The 22,023-nt window shown below is 36.0% G+C and overlaps 1 long non-coding RNA gene across 1 annotated transcript; it reads right to left on the reverse strand.

The window, feature by feature from the left end:
* Nucleotides 1-3,171: 3,171 nt before the first annotated feature.
* On the reverse strand, nt 3,172-15,638 carry LOC117095351. The gene is made up of 3 exons (XR_004441935.1): nt 15,504-15,638; nt 11,000-11,011; nt 3,172-3,184 (listed from the first exon to the last, which is right to left on the reverse strand). It is a non-coding gene; the product is annotated as an uncharacterized LOC117095351 (long non-coding RNA).
* Nucleotides 15,639-22,023: the final 6,385 nt, after the last annotated feature.

Genomic DNA, 22,023 nt, shown 5'->3' on the forward strand with positions numbered 1-22,023 from the left:
TGCCTAGTAATTTTATTTGGTGGTTTGCTTTCTTATTATTGAATTTTGGAAGTCCTTTATATATTCTGGATACAAGTCCTCTACCAGATATGTCATTTGCAGATATGTCCTGCTGCTCTGTAGCTTGTCTTTTCATACTTTATACAGTCTCTTTAGAAAAGCAAAAATTCTTAATTTTGATTAATCAAATTTGTTATGTTTTTCTTTTTGTGGACTGTGTTTTGATATTTGGTGTAAAATATCTATCTTTAGTGCTTCTCAACCTGGGGCAATTTTTTCAATTCCCCCAGTAGACATTTGGCAAAGTCTGGAAACATTTTTGGTCATCACAATTAGTGTCAGTGGGGGGTTGCTACTGGCATGTAGGTTAGAGGCAAGAGATAATGTTAAATACCCTGCAACACACAGAAAAGTTCACCCCCTACATACATGTGTGTGCACACATTCCCTCACTGCCCCACCCCACCCCATGCAAAAGAATTGTCTAGCCCCAAATGTCAATAGTGCCAAGCTGAAAACTCTAGTAATAAGGATTTGTGTTTTTTCTTCTAGAAGTTATATAGCTTTTTATTTTACACTTGATATTTGGTATTTCATTTTCATTCAATTCAAAATACATTCTAAAATTCCCTTTTTGATTTCCTCTTTCACATATGAGTTTTTATAAATGTGATATTAATATTTATAAATAAATATGTAGTTATGTGGGTATTTTCAGATATGCAAATGTTTTCCACATATTTTCTCATTATTGATTTTTCTATCGATAATTTAATATTATTGTCATCAAATAATGTATTTTTGTACTCTACTCACTCTATTGTTGAGTATTCTAAAAATTTAAATAAGATCAGTTGGTTGATCGCCTTTTAGAAACATCTACATCCTTACTTAATTTTTCATCTACTTTCTATCAATCATGGAGAGAGTGGTGTTAAAATCTCCAACTATATTTGTGGATTTGTATATTTCTCCTTAAAATTCTATTAATTTTTGCTCCAGGTGTTTTGAAGCTCTATTGGTAAGTGCATAAACATTTAGGATTGTTACAACCTCTCAATGAATTGACCCTGTTTTTATAATGAAGTGGTGCTTTTTATCCCTTGTAATATTTTTCCTCTGAATTCTCCTATGTCTGATATTAGTATAGACATTATATCTTTCCTTGGATTAGTGTTAAGATGCCATGCCTTTTTCCATCTTTTTGTTTTTAATGTATTTATTTATACTTAAAGATTTATTTTGTAGATCATATGCAGTGTGTTCTTGCTTTTTAAAATCTCAATAATCTCTGCCTTTTTGAGTTTTTTTATCATTAATATTTAATATGATTATTGATATGATTGTATTTTAATCTACCATCTTAATATTTGTTTTCTGTTTGTGCTATCTGTTCTTTTTTTGCCCTTTTCTCATTTCCCATCTTCTGTTGGGTTGAGTGCTTTTTTTACAATTTGATTTTCTATTTGTTTTAATTAGTTATTACTCTTGTTTTCTTCACTGTTGCTTTACTGTTTAATAGTATGCACATTTAATCTATTATAGTCTACCGCAAGTAAGGTATCAATTTCTGTGTAGTATAAGAACCTTATGACAGGATGCCTCCATTTTCCCCTTTAAACTTTTTGATCTTTTATACTTTTTAATTCTACCTATGTTATAACCCCAACTATACATTGTTATCATTTTTGCTTTAAGCAGCCAAATGCCTTTTAAACATTTTAAACTATTTTTAAACCCTTTTATTTACCTAGTTACATTTCAGTTCTCTTCATTCAGTTGCATAGATCCGATTTCCATATGGTATCATTTTCTGTGTCTGAAGGACTTGCTTCAACATATTTTTTGACTCATGGTAATAAAGTTTTGTCAGTTATATGTCTAAAAATGTCTTTGTGTCTTTGCCTTCATTTCTGGAACATATTTTCTCTGAGCATAGAGTTATAGATTGACAGTTTTTTTTTTCTTTGAACATCAGTAAAAAGATGTTGATCTAATTTCCTTTGGCTTGCATTGTTTCTAGTGAGAATTTTGCTGTCATCTTTATTTTTGTTTTTCTTAATGTAATGTGTCCTTTTTCTTTTATGGTTTTTGAGATTTCCTCTTTATCACTGGTTTTAAACAATTTGATTATGATGTAGTTTGATGTAGTTTGCTTCATGTTTCTTATGCTTGAAAATGTGTTGAGAGTCTTGAATTTGTGGGCTTTCAGTTTTCATCACATTTGGAAAAGATTCAGTCATTATGTCTTCAAATAATTTTTCTTTTGCTCCTTTCCTTTGAAGGCTCTTATTACATGTATATTAGATCACTTGAAATGTACTACAACTCACTAAAGTTGTGCTCTTTTTTTGTTTTTTAGACTTTTCTCTGAGTTTTTGGATAGTTTATATTGTTGTGTATTCAAGCACAAAAGTCTCTTTGTCTGCTATGTGTAATCTACTGGTAATTCTTTCCAATGTATTTTAAATCTTAGATATTAAAGTTTTAAGATCTAGAATTCTGTCTTTTGGGTTTTTTGTTTTGTTTTGTTTTGTTTTGTTTTGTTTTTTTGAGACAGAGTCTCACTCTGTTGCCCAGGCTGGAGTGCAGTGGTGTGATCTCGGCTCACTGCAACCTCCGCCTCCTGGGTTCATGCCATTCTCCTGCCTCAGCCTCCCGAGTAACTGGGACTACAGGCACCTGCCACCATGCCCAGCTAATTATTTATTTATTTATATTTTGTATTTTTAGTAGAGACGGGGTTTCACCATGTTAACCAGGATGGTCTCTATCTCCTGACCTCGTGATCTGCCTGCCTTGGCCTCCCAAAGTGCTGGCTACCGCTCCTGGCACTGTCTTTTGTATTTTTAATATCATTTTTATCTCTATTTAATGTGTTCAATCTTTTCTTTGGTTTCTTATACACATGTAATACACTTATAATTCCGTTTTCAAGTTCTTGTCTGCTAATTCCATTATCTGAGTCATTTCTGGGTTGGTTTACATTGATTTTTTTGTTTTCTTCATTATGAGTTATATTTTCATGCCTTCTTGCAGAACAGATTGGATGCCGGACATTATGTATTTTACCTTATTAGATGTTGGATGTCTAACTATTCCTATAAATATTCTTGAACTCTTTTTCTGGGAAACGGTTACATCATTTAGAAACCATTTGGTCATTTGTCTCTTGCTTTTAAGCCTTGTTAGCCTTTATCAAAGCAACATTTAGTCTAGGCTTCATTTTGTTCTACTAGTGATTTAAAACCTTTTTGAGCAGTCTAGCTAATTCATCAATAATTAGCAAATTTTCCACTCTGGCTTTTGGTAAAAGTAACTGTTCCTGGCTTTGTGTTAGCTCCTGGGTTTGTTCCTTCTAATCCTTTTGGGTGGCTCTTTTCTTGGCCTTGGGTAGCTGGGTAGTTTCCTCACATGGATGTACTGATCAGTACTCAGCAGAGAACTTAAGTAGGCCCAAGCTGTAAAACTTCTTTCTATGAAGCTCATTCCTGTCACATACCCAGCCCTGAAAACTCTAGCCACCTTTACCTCCCTAGACTCCCAACTCAGTTTGCTCATATCAGGGAGATCATTAAGTCCTTCCTGTGTTTCCTGTCCTGGCATCGAGGCCCAATGAGTCTTTCCAGGCAGTAAGGTAGGGCAATTGTAAGTCTTATCTCATTTGTTTCCTGTCTCTCAAAGATGACTGTCTTTAGTTGCTGGATCTCCAATGTCTTAAAAACCCATCATTTTTGTATGATTTTTAAAATCTTATTTTCAGTCATGAATTTACATCTTGCTCATATTGCTTCATTTTAGCCAGAAGCAGAAGTGGGTTTACTATATGTGGCTTTTCTCAAATACTTTAAATTCCAAAGGTAAATTCTAAACAATAATAGTAAATTACTTTTTAACTCTAAATATTGCCTTAATAATAAAGTTCAAAATTGATGTTTCTATTAAGAATACCTCCTTTCTTTTAGAAAAGCATTGTAGTTGGCTTTGACTACTATAGTAGTATAAAACCTGACAGTTCTTATTCACCCTCTGTAGTTGTCAAGATTAACTTACAAATGACATTGAATTTTGGGAGTTTTGCTTTTATCTGAGGCTTCTATCAGAGGTGTACAAAAAGGAAAAAAAGCAAAAATCTTCCGTGTTTTGTTGCTTCTCATTTTCAGCCTTGTAAGGTCATCAGCAATTCAAATAATTTAATCAACACATTTTCAGTTTTCCTTCCCCTTTTTATTGAATCGGAAACTGAAGCAAAACAAAGTTCCTCAGTCAAGAAGGAGCAGAGCTGGCATTCAAGTCTGTTATCCTATTTTTGTTTCTCAGTAAGATACCAGATTTCTATATTGTTTTACACTTGATTGTTTAGGACTTGAGGTCAAACTTTTACTATATTCACTGATCGATGTTAATTTATGTTAGTGCTAGGTAAAAGTATAAAAAAATCCTTACGCAATTTCAGAATTTTAAGACAATCCAACTAATTTTATTCAATTTATTTATTTTACAGGTGGAGACATAAAATTTAAATTGCTCCAAGCCAACTAGCTAGATAGGACCAAATTAACTTACTATTATATAAATTATTTTAGATATTTTCAGTAAAAATGTTATATGGCCAAATTAAAACCAAGCTATCATTTGGGTAAAGAGAGGTTTATTTTGTTTCTTTCTGCTGCCTAGTTTTTCTAAAATGGTTATTTGAAAAAATACCTTTGTCTCAATTTCATTCTTCTGACTTCTATTCCATTTAAACAAAATAATAGATTGGTCACATAAGTAAAGAGATTTGTGTTATTTTTATCATTTTATAACCTATAAATAAACTATTCTGCCAATGCAAGTAAAAATAGAGTGGATACTCAATTAACTGCAGTAATGAGTAAGTCATAGATAAAACATCATTAGAACTATTCAAGTCCAATCTTGCTGCTCAAAAAAGTGTGATGCAAGAATCAGTTGCGTAGGTATTAGGTGGGAGCTTGTTAGAAATGCAGAATCTTAGGCCCAGCTCCAGATCTGCTTACTCAGAATTTGCATTCTAACAAAATCCCCAGGTGATTAGTGGGCACAGTAAAGTCTGAGAAGCATTGCTCATCCTGGTTTTGCAGCTGTGTCCTTCTTCTGTTCATTTATATCCCCAGGAAAAAGGTTTATAATCTGGGTAATTATCCTTAATTAGCAACCCTTATACGAGGTAGGAAAGGGGACATTAAAGCTTAAACTCCAAATTACTGACTTCAAACTGAGAAATATCACCTGCTTGATTCCCTAACGCCCTCCCACTCTCTAACCAGCTCTTTCGGAATATCTGAAGCTAGTTAATTTTCTGAGTAATCAAGAGTCGTCTGTATCTAAAAATATTTTTTGATTTTCTTTGTGCTTTCATGTTCTTCTTCTTCCTGTTTCCACGGATTTTTTTTCCTTAAAAATATTTTATTTAACAATCTGTAGAATTTAAAGTTAACATAATCAAAAATGTTATAGACATTGAACTATTTTACTATTTGTAGTTAAGTTCCTAAAGATTGTGAAATGAACCACATAAATTAGAATTTACTTGGATTGGAGTTATACATGTTTCAGATATGATCAAAATCAACACTTCTGAAATAAAATCAAAGAGCAAATAAATGGTGCGCTTGAGAGACAATATAAAATGCTGAGATAATTTTGTGATGAACTTTTCTTAGTTTGATCAGATAAATTCAAACATCAAAATATCCACATTATTATCTTACAGACAGAAAGCATAAATAGAAAAGTACGTTATTGAGTTTCTATATGATCCACATACTAAGTGATGAAATCTATAAAGGCATGGTGGTTTGGGATAAGTATTAGAGTCATCGGTTCTATACTGGTTTGTTCTCAATGAGAAGAAAAAGGCCTTTACTGCATTGTGAATTTAAATATTTTGCTGTGCCACAAGACTGGGAGTTCTAACATGGTTCACAGGGGCCAAAAATTAAGCTCAGCTCAGCGCCAGGAACAGATTACACTTCACATATTCTGTGGAATGATTGAAGAAATATTGTCTGTGGTATTTGACTAGTTGCTCTCCTGCACTATTTGCAGACAGCACCATCCGTTGTTATTGCTGACTTTCCATTTTTCATCCCAGACTTTCAACCACTAAAGTTACTAAAAAGATAGAAAATAAATAAACATATAGCACTATCTCTGAAGAGCTACATTGAAATACATACATTGGAGGTAGTTCTCTATCCCTTTATTTTTCTGGCTATACTTACTTTGGGAGGCCGAGACAGGTGGATTGCCAGAGCTCAGGAGTTCGAGATTAGCCTGGGCAACACGGTGAAAACCCGTCTCTACTAAAACACAAAAAATTAGCCGGGTGTGGTGGCATGCACCTGCAGTCCCAACTACTTGGGAGGCTGAGGCAGGAGAACTACTTGAACTCGGTAGGCAGAGGTTGCAGTGAGCAGAGATCATACCACTGCATGCCAGCCTGGGTGACAGAGCGAGACTCCATCTAAAAAACAAACAAACAAAAATCTGGCTATATTTTACAATTGTTTGGAAACTCCAACTGTGCAATTGTTGGAACCTAAAAACATGTCTAGGTCTTATGCCAAAGTAGTTCTACCAAAATGTATATATTTACATGGTGTCATATATTTGATTATGCTTTATGTTCCTTGATCTCTAAATGGATGCAAACCAATCCATAAACTTCAAGCAAGCCAGCTTGCCAACACAAATCACAGGAATCAGTCAATGGACAGGGATGTGATAATTATGTGGGCAAGTAGAGATAGTTAGACATGGGAGACTTGTTACCTTGCTCTGGATTTTTTTCTGTTCGTTTTCCACATCTATTTTGTGTCTCACTATAGGAGAGATATACTGTCATAGAGTAATTTAATGTCAGTAGCCTAGTGCTTAACAATTTAGTAATATATAGTCGTACCTAAGCTAATGTCGAGGTCTGTAAAAACCCAAATCACTAGCCCTGATATTCTCCACCTGCTCCCACAGCAGTCTCATACTTAGGCAGTTTTTTTGTTTTCTGTAGTTTTATGTTTATGTGTTGTTTTTTTTTTTTTCTTATCTTCTACTACCTCTCCTTTCTACCCCTAATTCTAATAGTATTGGTCCATCTTACTAACAGTAAATGAATTCCTTGAATCTCAACTGGAGTGGCAAAGTCCTCTTAGTGAAGTTCCATCTATGACTTCAGAGGCTCCAATTTTACTTCACACGGGGTTATTGGAGCATTTTGTTAAAACATGTGCTGTGCAACTCCAAGGGACTGTATCAGTCTGGATAGGATAGGTTATGCTGCAGTAATGTATTAGTCTGTTTTCATGCTGCTGATAAAGACATACCTGAGAATGGGCAATTTACAAAAGACAGAATTTTATTGGACTTAACAGTTTCACATGGCCAGGGAGGCCTCACAATCATGGCAGAAGGTGAAAGGCAGGTCTCATATGGCAGCACACAAGAAAAAAAGGTTTGTGCAGGCAACCTCCCCTTTTTAAAACCATCAGATCTTGTGAGACGTATTCACTATCACGAGAACAGAACAGCATGGGAAATACCTGCCCCCAAGATTCAATTACCTCCACTGGGTCCCTCCTACAACATGTAGGAATTCAAGATCAGAGTTGGGTCAGGACACAGCCAAACCATATCAAGTAATAAATAATCTCTAAGTCTCAGAGGCTTCGTAACAAAAGTTTACTCCTCACTCACCTTATATGTTCAATCTAGGTCAGCTACGAATCTAAGTATTTTTTACTTGAAGATTCAGGAAGATATTGCTGCTTCTAGTATAAATACTAATAGTAAATTTCTTTTTTTCCTTTTTCCTTGGAAAAGGGAAAGCAGAATGATAAACTCCATGTTGGCCTGTGTGATGTGTATCACTTAACCTCATGTTACATTAGTTAATCAAGTCATGCAGGCACATATGGCATCAATATTTTAAGGAAGCTATGATTTCTCTTCTTCAAACAGAAAGGACAGTGAATATTTATGCATAATAATACACTCTACCATAGAGGCATTGTGGCAAATAAAACTTTATCCACCTCATTATGTGTAATATTATTCTTTTTTGTTCTTGTTTATTCATATTTATTTCCTCACAAAACCGGAATTCCTTCAGTCAAGAAAGTAATTTTATTAGTTTTGTTTCCTTAGCTCTTGTTCCCTGACGTATAGCAGGCATTTGACAACTGTTTACTGAATCAATTAAAGATAAACATTATTAAATCATAGATATATCTAGAGCTTGCTGAACATTGATGTTTCTGTAATAAAACCATATGACTCTTAGGTATAAGCACTTCTAACATCAATAGCTATATACTCAGATTATATCCTGATATTATCTGCCAAACACATCTTATTGTCAGGCATGTGGCAGAGCCTATATCACAATCATTAAAGAAACTCTCAAAAAGTTTGTCAGGAGAATAATAAAGTTTTGACTTCTGCCAAAAACATTCTGTGCATGAGTCTTACAATCTTATTTTTAAAAAATGGATGGAGGGAGTTTGTTTGCCTTGTCTTTTTTATTAGTAAAATAAAGTATGTCACAGGCCCAAAGGAATCTGAAATATTTATGAAAAGAAACTAAACTGCATAGGACACCACGGATGAGGCTCCCTTTTGCCTTCTCAAAAATAAATGTGCACAGTTAATCGTCTTGTATGATTAGTTACTGTAGACTTAATTATATGGAATAAATCTGTATCATGTAAGAGGGAAAAACATCTGAAATAATAAATGCTTTTAAAATGTTAGATTATTTATTTTATAACATTATCATCATAAAAAACTATATTATTTTACCTTTTGACATTCTATCCCAATACAGAAAGACAGAGATGATAAATGTAATTTTCTATGAAATGGTGTAAGAGCTTATTAAACCAATATACTAGTTTGCATTTTAGATAGTATTATATAAAGAGATGAATAGATTTTTTTTTAAATTACAACAGACAAGTATTAAATACTTATTTCCTATACGGATATAAATATTAATAAGTAGAAATGATATATGTTGAAATGAAATAATTTGGATTAGTTATGTGAAATGGAATGCATGAATAAGAATGTCTTACATGGAGACATAAACAAAGTCAAAACTTTAATTAAACAAAAACAGAAAAGGGGGACAGATCTCCCACCTGCTCAATGATGCCTGAAATTGAGCTGTGGGAACATAATTCCTTTCCCTTAAAGTTTTAAATTTGTGTAAAAATGACTCTATAAAATAATAAAAATTATCTCTTTAAAATTGCAGATGACTCGAAAGGTAGAAACAGAATATCATCATACCCACTTTCAGGTTTTCTAAAATGCGGATGAATCATATTGGTGGGAACCTGACTAGTCAGAAACTAAGCAATCAGTACTACTGCTTAAAAGCTGTCAGGCCAGCCTCTGTGGCTCATGCCTGTAATCCCAGCACTTTGGGAGGCCACTGCTGGAGGATCACTTGAGCCCAGGAGGTCAAGAACAGCCTGGACAACATGGGGAGACCCTGTCTGTACAAAAAATAAAAATTAGGGTGTAGTGGTGCACACCTGTGGTCTGAGCTACTAGGAAGGCTGAGGTAGGAAGATCACTGGAACCCCAGAGGTTGAGGCTGCAGTGAGCTGTGATTGTGCTGTTGCACTTTAGTCTGGGCAGTGAGTGAGACCCTGTCTCAAAACAAATATGTGTGTGTGTGTGTGTGTGTGTGTGTGTGTGTGTGTGTGTAAAAAATATATTTTAAAAAGTTGTCGATACCTTCTCAGTTTTGGGGTACACAGTGGGTCATCTTAAAGTGGACCATACTTTTTTGGAGAAGAAGCACTTACATGTCTTTTTCTTAGTGATATGAATTTAGGATGATGGTTTTGTAGTTGCTGTTTCTTCCTTATAAAGGCTGTCTCTTTAATCTTCTTGTCAGGAAATGTTCAGTCTTCTGAAAAGAATAGAGATAAATTAGCATAATACCTGAGGAGACTTGAAGGAAACTGGGTATAGGAATCATTGTCTTTTATGGTTGAGTTTTATTATAATCACTCTTATGGTTTGAGCTGGACCTTCCTTAAAAGGACAAAGTACACTAGACACTCCCCAAGGAAACTTATTGTGATCACTAGGGTAGGAATCAGAGTCAAGAATGACAGGGGTAGGGAGAGCTGGGCTGGCACCACATGTGACCAAGATTAGATGCCACTTTGGATCTAGCAGCCATTGCAAGGAGAGTAGAACTCACAATGTGATGAGTCACAACCTTAGGAGCCCACATGTAAAACACTGTTAGGAATAAGATATTAGGATTTGGGAGTAGATGAGATTTCCTCCCTGGAAAGACCATGTCAACCTGCTTCCCAAATCTGGAACAACAAGGAAAGAGGAGAAAGTTGCACAGTGAGGGCCAAACTGTGTTTCTGTTATGATTTTTACTAGTAGTACTATCATTATAAAATATACATACAGGAAATTACACAAAATAATTTAAGAAACATTTGAGTATCTATCTCATAATTTTGACAAACATTAATGTTGTACCAGACTCTCTTCAAATCCTTTCCTTTTAACCTTTGGATATATTTGAAATTTCTTCTATACTCCTCCCTGGCCCCATTTCCTTCATTAATTGTTTTTTTTTCTTCTTCTTCTTTCTGGTGTTAAACTAATTTTCTTTGCTTTATTTTTTCTTCCAGCTTTATTGATGTATAATTGGTATCTTCCAATTATATCTTCTGTTAACCAGAATTTGATATTTATTATTCTTATGTATAACATATTCACTTTATTATATATATCTAAAAATAATGTATTTTATTTTAAATGGTGTATAAATGTATAAAAATGTATAAATTATATCAAATTGACATACTCATCTGTAACCTTTTTTGTCAAGATTTTTCTGATGTTTTTGCTTGTTTGTTGTTGTTGTTGTTTTTGAGATGGAGTCTGGAGTCTCGCTCTGTTACCTAGGCTGTAGTGCAGTGGTAGTACAAGAGATAACTGCAGTCTTGAACTCCTGAACCCAATCAATCCACCTGCTTTAGTCTCCTGAATATCTGAAACTACAGGGGTGTGCCATCCCACCCAGCTATTTTTCTTTTTTTTTTTCTACTTTTTTTTTTTTTTCTATAGTAAGAAGAAGGTCTGAGTATATTGCCCAGGCTGGTCTCAAACTTCTGACCTCAGGCAATCCTCTCACTTCATCCACCCAAAATACTGGGATTACAGACATGAGTCACCACACCCAGTTTGCCCTTGTTGATAGATGAAACTGTAAAATTTTCTATTTTATGACTATACTTATTTAGTTCTTTGTTGATGGACATTTAGCATGTTTCTAAATTTTTCCCTTTAGGCGTATGAGCTGTTATAACATATGGATGAGGAGGATGGACTAGACTATCTGCTTTAAAATCTGTTTCACCACTTATCAGCTCTATGAACATGGCAAATTTCTTCCTCTTTTGTATCTCAATTTCTTCATCTGTAAATGAGGATAAAATTAGGATCTACTTCAGAGGGTTACTGTGAAGCTGAAAAGAGTTAATATAGGTAAAAACACTGTAGAATGGGTGCTACATAATAATATCTTACATATCATAAAATGATTTAAGAAATCATTCTCATACATATGTCTTATACAAAAAAATGTGAGAATTTCTCTGGGATACATTCCTAGGAGTGAAAGTTTGGCTCTTAGATCACGTACACCTCCAACTTATGAGATATTACAAAATTTCTTTCCAGAGGAAATATATATTTCCTTCAGCAATGAATGAGGATAATTATTTCTTCACTTTCTTTCCAATATGAGACATTTTTAAAAAAATGCTTCCCAGTTTGATGAATATGAAATCACATTTTATTGTGGTTTTATTTTGTATTTCTCTGATTACTAGAGAGATTGAGCGGCTTTTCATCTGCTTATTAACTACTTGAGTTTCTCCTTTTGCAGTTTGCCTGTTCCTAGCCTTTTTGATTATTTTGTTTTAATCAGATTTTCTCTTTATCTTATTGATTTGTAGGCAACCTTCATATTTTCCAATTATTAGTAATGGTTAGACTTCCCTTTTCACATTTTATAAGGTCACTTTTAGTAGTAAAGTTTTAAATTCTAATGTAGTCAAAGTTATCCATCTTTCTTATTGGAGATTACACATTTTATGTTTGTTTAATAAATTCATTTGACCTGGAGTCCTAAATATAGGCTACTACCCTTACTTCCAGAAGTGATAAAAGTTGATTTTTATATTAAGATATTTACTCACTTGGAATTTATTTTTGTATATAAAATGACATAGAAAAAATAAGATCATTTTGTTGCATATGAATTACTGATTTTTCTAGCACTATTTATAAAGTAGTTCATCATTTTACTTTTGTTAAAATGCCAATTATCAAATATCTGTATTCTGTTTCATTAATCGCTTGTCTATCCCTGCAATGTAGTGTTTAAAATGGTATGGTTATAATGATAATCATTTTACATACTGGAGCTTTAAAATATATATATTTTTTCTGATTTGGTAATGTCTTGGTTTATCAGACTGTTATAAGAAAACATCATAAACTGGGTGGCTTACAAGCAACAGAAATTTATTTCTCATTTTGGAGACTGGGATATTCAAGATCAAGGCACCAGCAGATTTCGGTTCTGATGACAGTTCATTTCCTCGTTTATAGAATAGTGCAGTATCTTCACACAGTGAAAGGGGTAAACAAGTTCCCTCATGCTTCTTTTCTGAAGGCACTAATCCAATCACCTCCCAAAGGCCCCACTTCTTAACATTATCACCTTTGGGGTTAGAATTTCCACAAATGAATTTAGGGGAACACAAGATTTTGGTGATAGCAGGTTAATATTCCTATTTTTCTATTCTTCTTATTTTTTTTTCACTTTTTTTGGCCTTTCTGTTCTTCAATATGTGTTTTAAATCAACCCATCAAGCTCCCAGAAAAGCTCTGCTGAAATTTTAATTAGGAGCACATTAAATTTGTAGATTAATTTGGGTTAAATGCATGCCTTTCTAAGCCATTTGGATTTTATTCTGTTGGCTAAAGGTAACCAGTTCAGGATGATCATGATCTTATATGCATTTTAGAATGATAGCTCTTATAGAAAAGTTGGAGTAGTGGAAGTCTGATGCAACTTGTTTTGTGGATCATGTTGACTGCCACCACAAAACAGGCAAAACTGCAAAGAAGTCTAATTTGTTCTTATTCCTCTGACAAGCCTTTTCCTGAATTCTTCCCTACTTGCCTCTTCCTCACTCCTCAAACATCCATATTATACATAGTTAATATTTATGGGTAAATATGGATAAATACAGGTAAAAATGATTATTATTTATGGAGCAAACACTGTGTGGAAATCACCTTGCAAGGTTCATGAGAATTCTGGAAAGAAATATAATTAAGCATTTATCAGGCTTCACTTTGACCCACTTCTTATAACCAAAAGTCACGTAGCACTAGATACTGACATTTGCATTCCCTTTGTTTCTATACATGGGATTTCTGACTTCAGAATCATAAGGTTTTTCTTTAACATAGGTAGGACTTCTGACATTAGAATCATGTGTCTTTTGTTTAATAATTGTTTAAGATGTTTTTCAGATTCCAAATTCCAGTGAAACCGCTGGTGCCAACTGGTTTAAAGACCCCCACCGAGAAACAGAATCAGCATAATACAGTTTCTTCATCTCCCTGTCCCATCACTTCACTCTGCACTCTTTGGTCAATCAACACTCTCTATACGTTTGCCCTCTAAAACCCTGAAAACCCCCCAGCCCCAACATCCTCAGGAAGATGGATTTAAGGTTTCCTCCTGTCTCCTCATTTGGTGGCCTTATGATTAAACCTGTTTCTCTGTTATAGTGAGTATTTACTTGTCTTGTGCATCGGGCAACAGACCTATTACAGTTACAGTGTTAAAATCTTTACACGAATTATTTCACCTACTTCCTCCCATAAAGTAGATAGAACTAGATTTAGAGGTGAATCCACCAGGTAAATGTGTAGATTATCAGTCTTAAGAAGGGCACTCATAATGATTGGGAAAAAATGGGATTATGGTTTCAGTTAACTCAAATGTCCATACTCTTTCTCCACATGTTAGAGGAAAGGGGTCCTGATCCAGACCCCAAGAGAGTGTTCTTGGAACTCAGACAGGAAAGAATTCAGGGTGAGTCCATAAAGTGAAAATAAGTTTATTAAGAAGGGAACGAAATAAAAGAATGGCTTCTCCATAGACAGAGCAACCCCAAGGGTTGCTGGTTGCTCATTTTTATGGTTATTTCCTAAGGATATGCTAAACATATCCTTTTTAGACCATATAGGGTAACTCCCTTTAGTCATAGGGTATGCCTCCCCTTACTAGACCACATAGGGTAACTTCCTGATGTTACTATGGCATTTGTAAACTGTCATGGTGCTGGTGAGAGTGTAGCAGTAAGGATGACCAGAGGTCACTCTTACAGCCATCTTAGTTTTGGTGGTATAATTCTTTACTGCAACATGTTGTCAGCAAGGTCTTTATGATCTATGTATTGTGCTGGCCTCCTGTCTCATCCTGTAAGTTAGAATGCCTTAACTATCTGGGAATGCAGCCCAGTAGGTCTCAACTTTATTTTACCCAGCTCCTATTCAAGATGGAGTTGCTCTGGTTCACATGCCTCTGAGATTTTTCCCCTCCGTTTCTTTTATTTATTTATTTTTGAGATGGAGTTTAGCTCTTGTTGCCCAGGCTGGAGTACAATGGCAAGATCTTGGCCCACTGCTACCTCCACCTCCCAGGTTCAAGTGATTCTCCTGCCTCAGCCTCCCAAGCAGCTGAGATTACAAGCACCTGCCACCGCACCTGGATAATTTTTGTATTTTTAGTAGAGATGGAGTTTCATCATGTTGGTCAGGCTGGTCTCAAACTCCTGACTTCAGGTGATCCTACCCCCTCAGCCTGCCAAAATCCTGGGATTATAGGCATGAGCCACCTTCCCCTTCCCCTTCCCCTGCCCTTCCACCCACCACTTTTATAAGAGAACTGTTAATCCTAAGGGTTGTAGAGGGACAAAGCTCCATCTTCTGTAACTACTTCAGGCTGAGTAGCAGCGATGATATTCATGCCTAACTATTAGGATCTCTTATTTTCAGGGTAGAGGGGAGCTCAGTCAGAAAGCATTGGTATGGTGAGGGCCATTCATAACTCCCAGTTCAGACAAAAGATAATATCTGGAAGATTAATAAGTGTTCAATTTAAGAAAACATTCAGTAAGCTTGTCCTGCATTCCTACACAAAGAGTACAACAGCAGTATATTCCACAAGAGTAAACAAAATAAGTAAAATTATTCCAAGTATACTAGATTAGAAGGCTTTCCATGAACTGAGCAACTGTTGGAACTAAGCTGGTATGAGGCTGCTAGCTGATTCCAATATGCCCAAGATAATTGATCCAGATTTTTACATCACTTATCCCTCTTGTTTCTTCTGAATAGCAGCCAGAAATCACTGGTTGGTTCACAGGAACAAGCAGGGTTAGCCTAAATTGCAGAAACAAACTTAAAAACAACTGATGAGACTAGAATTTAATAACAAGTGTATCATAGTTTTTGAAACATAATTCCTCTCTCCAGTTTCCCATTTTTACTAAAGACAAATCATGATAGGACAGATTTGTTTTATTATACTTGGCCTGATTATTTGTATAAAGTGCAGCAAGAATAATTATTTTTTACATAAGGTTTTCTGAAATCGGCTTTGATGGAACTCTGTTCCATAAAAGGAATCTTAGATGAGATTTCTTTTAGAGCTGAGCCCTGCCATGGGGTTGTGCCCTCAAATACCTATGAGTTGGGAAAATTCCTCTCCTCTTGGGGTACCAAGATAACTTGGGGCTCCTAGACCTGTTAGAAAGTGGCATTCTTTACTTATCATAGGTCAGAAACCCTGTACAGGGATTGTGTAGGCAAAGTATGAAGCTAGTTCTACAAAGGGCTTTTATTGGTATTACAAGTGAAGTCTGATTCCTTAAAGGAAACCACACCATTCCAGTCAAAGCCTTGTTAAAATATCCAGTTTTTTAAATTGTGTCCTGTTATCACAGCAAACAGATGCTTATTGCACTTATGTAAATAACTATATTGTCATAAATTAAGAATACTCACAAATAGTTTCCAAATTTTGGAGAAATCAAGTAGAGAATAACAAATATGCTTCAAATTTTGTTCACAGAATTATATGTTACTCAGTTATTAAAAGCTGTAAATAGCTTAAAATATAAGTTTCCTTGACCCTGAAAAACAAAACAAAGGATCAGGATCAGAAATTTTTGTTGTTGTTGTTCTTTTTTTTTTTTTTTTTTTGAGACAGAGTCTTGCCCTGTCACCCAGGCTAGAGTGGTGCGATCTCGGCTTACTGCAAACTCTGCCTCCCAGGTTCATCCCATTCTCCTGCCTTAGTCTCCAGAGTAGCTGGGACTACAGGAGCCCATCGCCATGCCCGGCTAATTTTTTTTTTTTTGTATTATTACTACAGATGGAGTTTCACCATGTTAGCCAGGATGGTCTCAATCTCCTGACCTCATGATCTGCCCATCTGAGCCTCCCAAAGTGCTGGGATTACAGGCGTGAGCCACCACACCTGTCCAGGATCAGAAATGTTTAAAGCAAAATCACAAAGATTACTTCAGACTTCTTTAGTTTATGCCATGCAGTTAACTACTGTTCTGTTTGATATTCATGAATGTTTTAGCTCTCCACGAGAATCATAATTTTTTTTTCATTTATTCTGATGTTATAATCTCCAAAGTTACTAGAAACCTGCATTTAAGAACACCTGCTAGAATTCTATAGTTGATTAAAAATCACCTTCTAAAGAGGACCAAAACAAGACAACAATTGTCTGTGGCTGACAAAATGTTTTAGGGCAGCCTCGGTCAAAGTCACAGTTGACAAGAAAATTTGCTTATCTCTGTATCATACAATGATTTTATGTAACAATTTTTAATAACATACACTAAGTCATATCAAAATTATAGGAGTTTCCCATTATTTTGGAACATATACCAATAATACATTTATACAAATACAGCTCAAAAAAAGCAAACACCATTTCATATTTGACAATGATTCCTGTATAACTTTTATACCTAGTAAGCCAAATGCCACTGTTGCATTAGTGCATTATTGATGTCAAACCAAATTTTTGATAAAACCTTATAGACAAATGTATTTAATCTTAATTAGTTTGACCATAAGGTAAGATTTTGATAAACGTTTTATAACCCTTTACAAATTTTTATTAATAAGCAGATTATAAGCCAGTTTTTGCTCTAAGAAAAACCTGTTGTGCTTTTATTTCAATGTATAATTTACAGAAAAACTGTATAATACCCCTTTATCTTTAGTCAATGTGTTTACACACAGAATCTCTTTTACAAGTAATTTTTCACAAACCTTCCACCATTTGCTTAAACCTTCAGCTTTATCCTAAATTAAAATAATCCTGTAACCCTTTAATCTAGGAAAGAAAAATTCACATTCCCATGCCTTCTTACAATCTTTTACCAAAAGTACATTCTACTCTCCTTACATACCTTGCATGTAGAACTGTTTCTTCAGTAGCCTCAAATACATGTTATACTGTTAACCCTTAGTGACTTAACCTTTGGTGAAAACCTTGGTAAGTTCAGAATTCTAATTATGTACTAGGTGTGGGGCCTAGCCTAGGACACACCAGGCAGAAGTGCAGGTAAGGGCTGACTCCAGCACAGCTAGGGGGTGTGGCTAACTCCACATGTCCCCAGGCCTTATCTAGAATCTAATGTCTCCAAGGAAGGTAAATTGAACAATTTTCAAAAGTTAAAGAAGCAGTTCATGAATTTAAAGCATTTAGCAAACTTACTATCTGACCTGCACAATTTAGACCAAATATTTACATTTTACCAACAATCTTTAAAGTTCTTTTTATTTCCTAAAGATTACTAAAGTCACACGAACTAAATAAAAGGCATTATACTTTTTACTTTTCTGGCAAAATATTTTATTTAAACTCTTATTATTTTTAAACCAATTGAAGCTCTTTTATATTACACACACACACAACACATATAAATACACAGACAGACAAAAGAAAAAAGACTCATCCTCTAAGCAGGAAATTGAACCCTGAACCTGGGCTGCCTTTGTGATGGCAGAGACCAAGAGAAGTACTGCCACTTGATTACAAGGTCAAGCTCCCAAGGACATACAAAACGAGGGAAACCTCATCCAGTATTTTTCAGTGACCTGCAGTAGAGTTTGTAACTGACGGGTTTGCTGGACTGTCTTGAAAAGAGGGCTTACAGGTGTCCTAAGCCTGTGTTCTATCCTAAGAGATGCTTCTCCATTATAGAACACACACAGAAACACACACAAGGCATATCAAAATTGCTACAGCTTAGGACTAGCCTCATAAGTCCTTTTTTTCAGTTAATGAAAACTTTTAAGGAGATAAACCGTTAATGTTACCATTCAACCAGTTTGCACAGAGAGAGACAGAGAAAGAGAGAGAGAGTAGGGGGGTGGGGGAAAGTTTGCCTGAGGCAAAGTGGGGAAGGTGAGGCACTCAGGGAGTCCAAAGTGGGGAGTCCAAAAGGTGAGGTGCTCAGGGAGTCCAACGACCCACCCATTGCAACGACACTGAAAAGTTTAGGTGGCTGCTGTTGTGAAGGGATTTTTTTCAGCAGTCCCATCACTCACAAGTTTCTCCTTTTGGGGGAGCAGAATGTCACACAATCCTGTACATGCCTAATCCTGTCACCCATAGCCATCAGCAGAGTGCAAAGCAGATTGATCTAAAGGGAATAGCAGTTAACATCCCGGGGTGACATATCCATCTTAGCCCAGAGGGACTTTACTGGGAGGGGCCTCTAACCCCCTAAATCTTAGAAGGGACTCTAACCCTCCTAAGTTGGGCCTCTAACCCAAAAGTGGTCAAATTTCCTTGTCTTTTTTAAGAGAGGCCTTTAACCCACTCTGTCTTAAGAGAGACTCTAACTCCCCTACGTTGGGCTTCTAACCCAATCTTATCCTTTACCCTAGTATATGCACCCCACTTACCCAAAGTCAGCCCATTGGTGCGTGCAGATGATTTTCCTTTGGGCCGGGGGTCTCTTCAGTATCGTCCCATCTGTGGTTCACCAGAAAGATGTTACCAGACTGCACCATTTACCCAAAGTTAGACTTTGAGTCAGGAGTTTCCACACTGTGGTTGCTTCTGTGGTCTCCAGAAAGATGTTATAGTACTCCACCACTTACTGGGGCTTTCCACACTATAGTCCCTTCTGTGGTCACCAGAAAGATGTTACAGGAAAGGGGTCCTGATCCAGACCCCAAGAGAGGGTTCTTGAAACTCACATAAGAAAGAATTCGGAGCAAGTCCATAGAGTAAAGTTGAAGCAAGTTTATTAGGAAAGTAAAGGAATAAAAGAATGGCTCCTCCATAGACAGAGCAGCCCCAAGGGCTGCTGGTTGCTCATTTTTATGGTTATTTCCTGATGATATGCTAAAAAAAAAAGGGGGTGGATTATTCATGCTTCCCCTTTCTAGACCATATAGGGTAACTTTCTGATGTTGCTATGGCATTTGTAAACTGTCATGGCGCTGGTGAGAGTGTAGCAGTGAGGACGACCAGAGGTCACTCTTGTGGCCATTGTAGTTTTGGTGGTGTAACGCCGGCTTCTTTACTGCAACCTGTTTATCAGCAAGGTCTTTATGACCCATATCTTGTGCTGGCCTCCTATCTCATCCTGTAAGTTAGAATGCCTTAACCATCTGGGAATGCAGCCCAGTAGGTCTCAGCCTCATTTTACCCAGCTCCTATTCAAGATGGAGTTGCTCTGGTTCACATGTCTCTGACACACACATCCTCATGTAGCTAGCAAAATGTAACACCAACCTGCTTCTTCTAAATTGTAGACAATTTGCTTAATTGGAAATAACAACAAAATCACATCTCACAATGCTGAACTTTATTAATTGAATATTTAACTGATACAAAAATTACATGTTACAACTTTACTTTTTGCCACTAATTCTGAAAACAGCCAGCTGACAGTGACAGAAACTTAGCAATTGCAGGCAGCTGATATTCTGAAAACAACTCATGCATTTTTTAGTTTTTTTCCTTAGGGATAAAAAAAAAATTAACTCCTATCATCCAAAAGACTACTAGATGGCTAAGTAGTAGAAAGGGGGTTTTTATTGGTGATATCAATTTGCAAACTAGGGAGAGACAGTCTCTGGTGTGAACTGAAGGTACTCTCTCTTCAAAAAGGGAAAGGGCAGGTTGGCTTTTATGTCTCATGGGGTCTGTATTACAAAATATGGTCATATATATTCAGCAGGTTTAGTGGAAAAGTTACACATATTTATGAGGAGAGTTGAGCACATGCACAAATGGATAAATGTATATGTAACATACATTCTGTGTTTACTTTGGGGTGGGATTTTAGCATTAAAATGAGGTAGAATTTGGTTATTTACATCAGAAGGTGAACTATAGGACACAAAGACAGTTTGTGCACAATTTTATAAGCTGGACAAAACTGGCTTGAGGTCTGTAGTTGCTTATCAGGAGAGAATGTTTATAAGACTGGTCCTCTGCCCAATCAGAGTTGTAGTGGCCTGGGTTGTAAATCAGTTAGGAAGGGTCTGACAATTTGCCTGATAGCTCCTATTGTTAAGGTGTTTAGCAAGATTGTGCTTTTTCTTGTAGCCATAGAAATTTAGCAAGTTGCCATGCCAGGGGAGCCCTGAACCCTATTTCCTTAACTTTAGGGTCTGTTTTAGTTGGCAAAGGGATGTCTATTTTGGTCTCTCAGATCACATTCTATATTGATGTTCTAGTCTAGAGGTGAACAAAATTGAAAAACAATTTCAATAAGCTAGTAATGTGTTATTTTAATGCATGCAATAAATCCAGATTTTTGAATTTGAACTTGAAGTGGCCCACAATGCTTGCCCTATCCTAATTCAACAATTCAATAAAGGCTAAATAAATATTTAAAGATTATCTGTTTAAATAGGCATCAAATTGTTAGCCTTTCTTCAGTATCCTTGTGTTCATCCAAACTCTGTAGATTGTTACTAAGATTGTATTATATGCATTAATTACTTTAGTTCTTACAGAGGCCGAGACGGGCGGATCACGAGGTCAGGAGATCGAGACCATCCTGGCTAATACGGTGAAACCCCGTCTCTACTAAAAAATACAAAAAACTAGCCGGGTGACGAGGCAGGCGCCTGTAGTCCCAGCTACTCGGGAGGCTGAGACAGGAGAATGGCGTGAACCCGGGAGGCGGAGCTTGCAGTGAGCTGAGAGCTGGCCACTGCACTCCAGCCTGGGCGGCAGAGCCAGACTCCGTCTCAAAAAATAAAAAATAAAAAAAAAATAATTGATACTTAAGAGAAGCCAAGTCATTTGCTAACATCACACAGTTAGGAGGTTCCAGTACCTGTGTATTAACTCAGGTATTAACTAGGTGACTTTTGTCTCCTAGATTGCCTCTACCACTACCCTCTGAGCCTCTTTTGATGTTCAAAATCACTGGTTCCACCTAATACTGGCTTCTCCTCTAATCCAATTTTCTACTTTCCTGAGAAAGTGTTCATTTCTTTGGTGATATTTAATATAAACCACAACCATTGCCTACCAGTATATACACTGGTGATCCCCTGAAGGGAAAAAGTTCATCTGTAGGAAAGAATATAATCTCTGATAGAGTCATAGATAAGGGACAGAAATTTCTGGCATTGCTTCAGGCACAAAATCTACTTGCCTTTGAGACAAATTTTAGCATCTCTTTGATTTGTTTCCCTGAGGCAGTAACACTCTTCCCATTCTTCCTTTTTAAAAGCTGGCTTAGATTATTGTCACTTCCGAATGAAAGACTCTAGAGAAATTTTAGAGAGTATAGAGGAACATGGATTCTGAATTCTGTAATTCTGTCATCAGACAGACCTGGGTTCAGAATCTAGTTCCCCAGCTTC

This window comes from Trachypithecus francoisi, unplaced genomic scaffold (assembly GCF_009764315.1).
Source record: "Trachypithecus francoisi isolate TF-2019V2 unplaced genomic scaffold, Tfra_2.0 Lachesis_group13, whole genome shotgun sequence".
Lineage (NCBI taxonomy): Eukaryota > Metazoa > Chordata > Mammalia > Primates > Cercopithecidae > Trachypithecus > Trachypithecus francoisi.